Source organism: Octodon degus, unplaced genomic scaffold, assembly GCF_000260255.1.
Source record: "Octodon degus isolate 3935 unplaced genomic scaffold, OctDeg1.0 scaffold00023, whole genome shotgun sequence".
Taxonomy (NCBI): domain Eukaryota; kingdom Metazoa; phylum Chordata; class Mammalia; order Rodentia; family Octodontidae; genus Octodon; species Octodon degus.
The window spans coordinates 20,314,584-20,318,681 of NW_004524599.1; the positions used below are offsets into that span (position 1 = coordinate 20,314,584).

Sequence of the window (4,098 nt, forward strand, 5' to 3'; positions counted from 1 at the left end):
GCAGGGCGCGAGCGCACAGCCCGCGGCGGGGACCGCAGGGAAGGGCCGCCGGGAGAACTGGCACCGGCCGCCGGGCGCTCCCTCCCCAGTCTCGGCGGGCTTCGGCAGCGGCGGGCTCGCCCCCGGCGGAAGAGCCTCCGCGCGCCCGCGCTGCCGGCCGCGCACTTCCGGGCCGCTCTGGCCACCCGACGAGGTCGTGTCTCGGTGGTCGCGGAAGCCTGCGGGCGCGTTCGGCGGTCAGCCGCAGCACCAGCAGGTCTGCCACAGGGGTCGTGGCGCGAACGCTGTCGGGGCGCACGCAGCTCGGGGCTTCCTGCCGCCTCGATAAGCCACCGCGGACGGAACGCAAACGTGGCCGGGCAGCCCGCTCCTCCGTGCCTTCCTGTCCCAGCTGGAGAAGCCCGAGACCAGGCTCTCCCGCGACCGCACCTGCCCGGGCTGCGGCTGGCGCCCGGCGGGCGACGCCGGCTTCCCGCGCCCTGAGAGCCGCTCGCGGAGTTAGCGGGAGACCTGGCGGGGCTGCGTCAGGCAGCAGCGTGCGCAGCTCGGCGCAGTGCGGGGCAGTGAGGACGTGCGAGCTTATGGAGCGCTGCTGCAGACGGAGCTGCAGGGTGCGGAGGCACGTGAAGTGCCGCGCGGGGCGCTGCGCGGGCGGCCCGGGAGGGGGCGCTGCGCGGGCGGCCCGGGAGGGGGCGCTGCGCGGGCGCGCAGGGACCCCCAAGCCCAGCCGGGCCCCGCCCACAGCCCCTCTGCTCAGAGGCTTAAGCACCTGCCTGGCAAGCACAAGTGGTCAGAATGCGTGGACCGCAAAGGGTATATACTGCAAGCCAATCCGAATAAAATCTTTTGAATTAACGCCCTCCGAGCATATTGCTAAAAGGGGCGCTTCCCAGTTCTCTTGTCTTTCCTCCTTCTCAATGCACACTACTCACGTTTTGAGCTTTCCAATCTGCATGGCTTTGAATTATCAGAACGTTTCTCTCAGAAATATGTAAACATTTCTTATCCTGGGGTCCGTGAACAGCCTTCCGTGAGCAGCTGCGCCCAGTGAGACGGAGCATGAGCTTTGTGATTATGTGTGGATGTCTTTAGGGCTTCCAAACAGCCCTCTGCTAGCCGCTGTCAACACGCAGTGCTCCTCTTTTGGACTTCCCCCGAGGTAACAGGTAATTTCTTAATTTCACAGAAAAACGTGTGCTGTTTGGTGTGTATTGTTCCACTTCATTTAAAAAAGAATATGCTCACAAATAATGATTTATAAAAATGTGTAATACTCTCCCTTCCTATTTAGGAAATGACTTGAGTTTTGTTTTAGATTTAAATCGTTCCCAGAAAACGCCAAGTCACCATGTCAATCCCCTTCTTTTTAGTGGCTATGTAATACTTCGGTTAAGTACACTGGCATGTTTCCACACTTCTGGTATTGCAAAACAGTTATACATATATGATGCCTTTTTAAAGAAAAAGTCACTGAAGTAGAGATTACATTGCCACATAATCACAATACCCAGAGTAGTATTTAGCATGAATCTTTCTGTGGCACCAGTCCTGACTTGTCAGCCCTTCCCATGGCCTCAAGAAGGGTTGCTCTTTATGAAACTGTGTCTGTAAAATTTGCAAACTTTATGTGTATATTGGGAACTTAAACATTAGAAATTAGTTGAGGCCTAGGGAGATAGCTCAGCCGCTTAAGCACCTGCGTGGCAAGCACAAGGTCCTGAGTTCGATCCCTGTACCACGCACACACATACAAAAAACAAACAGAAAGAAAGAACTTAGTTGAGACAGCTGCCTTTCAGTAGGGGCATCCTCAGATACATGATGAAAGGCCTTGGAGGGGCCGTCTCTAGTTCTGTGTAACATCTATTCCTCCCCCCCCCCCAGGGTCTCCCTATACAGCTCAGGTTGGCTTTGAGCTCACTTTGTAGTCCAGGCTGGTCTCAGACTCGAAATAATCCTCCTTCCTCAGTCTCCTGAGTACTGGGATTACAGGCATGGGCCACCACATCCGGCCCTTCCTTTGCCTTGTAGAAGCCACTAAATTGTGCAAGCTTCAGTCTCCACAAAACCAGAATCTGCTGGGTCCAAAGCAATTCTGAGGCATGTTCTGCATGCCCAGGTTCTGTAGCTGCCAGATGCCTGGTCAAGCTCCAGCCCAAGCTGGGGGAATGTCACTGTATCAGCACAGCTGTACATCTCTAGCTTCTATCAGTGGCCCCATGGTGTAATGGTTAGCACTCTGGACTTTGAATCCAGCGATCCGAGTTCAAATCTCGGTGGGACCTCTTGTGACTAGATCTTTTAGAAAGCTTGAGAAAACTCAACATTGCTGGTTGATGGAACCTGTGACCTGAAACGGCTAAGGAACAGGGAGGGAACAGGCAACCTTAAGGAAGGAAGGGTTGGGCACACTCCCCTTGTCTTGTGACCCAAAGAACAAAGAACAAGGAAGTATTCATGTTTAAATGTCTTCTGTGAGCCTTGCAGGGTTTTTTTCTAGTCAAGTTCTCTCACCAAGTGAAAGCCCATTAACCCATAAGTATTTCATCAGCTCATATTAAGAATTACCTCCGCTTACACAGAGGGTCTAACCAAGTTGTTTCCAGGTGTATGAAGCAGGCTTTTGATTCCTGCAGTGGGCTCTCACTGATGCTCCACCAATGTGGCTGTGACGGTCCTAATTTAGTGGCATAGGGAAATCCCTCCTTTCTCCACCATGTTGACTCAGTCACTGCTTCTCTGATGAGGTCTCCCCAGTACTCCTCCTCCTGAGTAGCCTGACACCTCCCTTACCTGTGTGGACTACGTGCAGCCCAGTCTTCCACCAGCCACGAGTGTGTCCCTCCTGTGGTCAGGTTGTCACATACATCCTGTGTCCCAGCCATCTTCCTGGAGCTTTATGACATGGGAGTAGCAGAGGACAGGACCAGCGTTCAACAAATACAGGTGAACCTAACGGTGTGAGCATTGTGACCACATCCACTTCCTGACACGCTCGTCCTAGCTCAAAGCCAGGAAGGTGACTTCATCCAAGCCTCCCAGTTGAGGTCCAAGGCAAGACCTGGTGAGATGTGGTAACCCAGCCTTCTCAAGGGCCAGCTGCGGGGAGGGGGGGTGCGGGGTACAGGGATCCCTGAAACGCTTTTCTCAGACTCAAACCCTTAAGAAGTGGAACAGTTCCCAGGGGATAGGGGACAAGGACTTCATCCTCAATCCCAATCCCTCAGGCTTCTAATTCCTCTTCTTGATTAGTTCTTACCCTGGGCCTTTCCAACTCTGTTTTAGCAAGAATCGAATTCCCTACCCTGATAGCCTCAATGCCTTAGGAAGGCTCCATCCAAGGCTTTTTTATTTTTAAATCCCACCCACTGGCTATAAACCCTCAGCACCTCCTGCTGCATTTCGGTTTGAGCCCAGCCTCTTTGCCCTTTGCAAGTCTTGAATAAAGCCTTCCCTACCTGTTTAACTCTTTCCATACAAGGTTGCTGTAATGGTTGCTACACTGTGTCAACTTGAGAGTCAAGCCACTCAGCAGGAAGCCAGGGTTCTCGCCCTGTGCCAGAGCGGGGCAGGGAGGCCCTGTGGGCGCTCTACCTGGGGAGAGGCACGGCAGCCTGCCTAGACTATGAGGGGAGATTAGCGCCCTCCCCCTTGGCTCTTGCTAGTGTTGCTGCTTTCGGCCTCCTTAAGTGCTGCCCTCCCCATGTGGCACCCTGCCTTGAGCCAGCTGATTACAGACTGAAACCTCCACAAACTGAGCTAAGCAAGCCTTTCCTTCCTTACTTTAGGGTGTCAGGCATTTTGTCTCAGCAAGGAGAGAAAAAGTAACCCAGACAGTTGCTTTCTTCCCGCCCCCAGTGTTGCTTTCAAACTCTCCTCCTGGAGGAAGAAGGTCTGACCCAGGCCTGGAGGATACCATCAGCTTCCTGAGAAGCGAGTCTAGACCAAAGGCCTGGGAATCAGTGGTGGACAGTTTCCCGAGGAAAGGAAAATAGACTTTAAAATCCATCCAAATCAATAACACAGTAACTTGACCTCCCCTGCTCTCCCCACAAAAAAATTCAAACTCCATCTCGATAGGCAAACAAAACCCAGTGA

At 53.5% G+C, this 4,098-nt stretch overlaps 1 non-coding gene across 1 annotated transcript; it reads left to right on the plus strand.

The window, feature by feature from the left end:
- The first annotated feature begins 2,213 nt into the window (after nucleotides 1–2,213).
- Nucleotides 2,214–2,285, plus strand: Trnaq-uug. The gene has a single exon. It is a non-coding gene; the product is annotated as a tRNA-Gln (tRNA).
- Nucleotides 2,286–4,098: the final 1,813 nt, after the last annotated feature.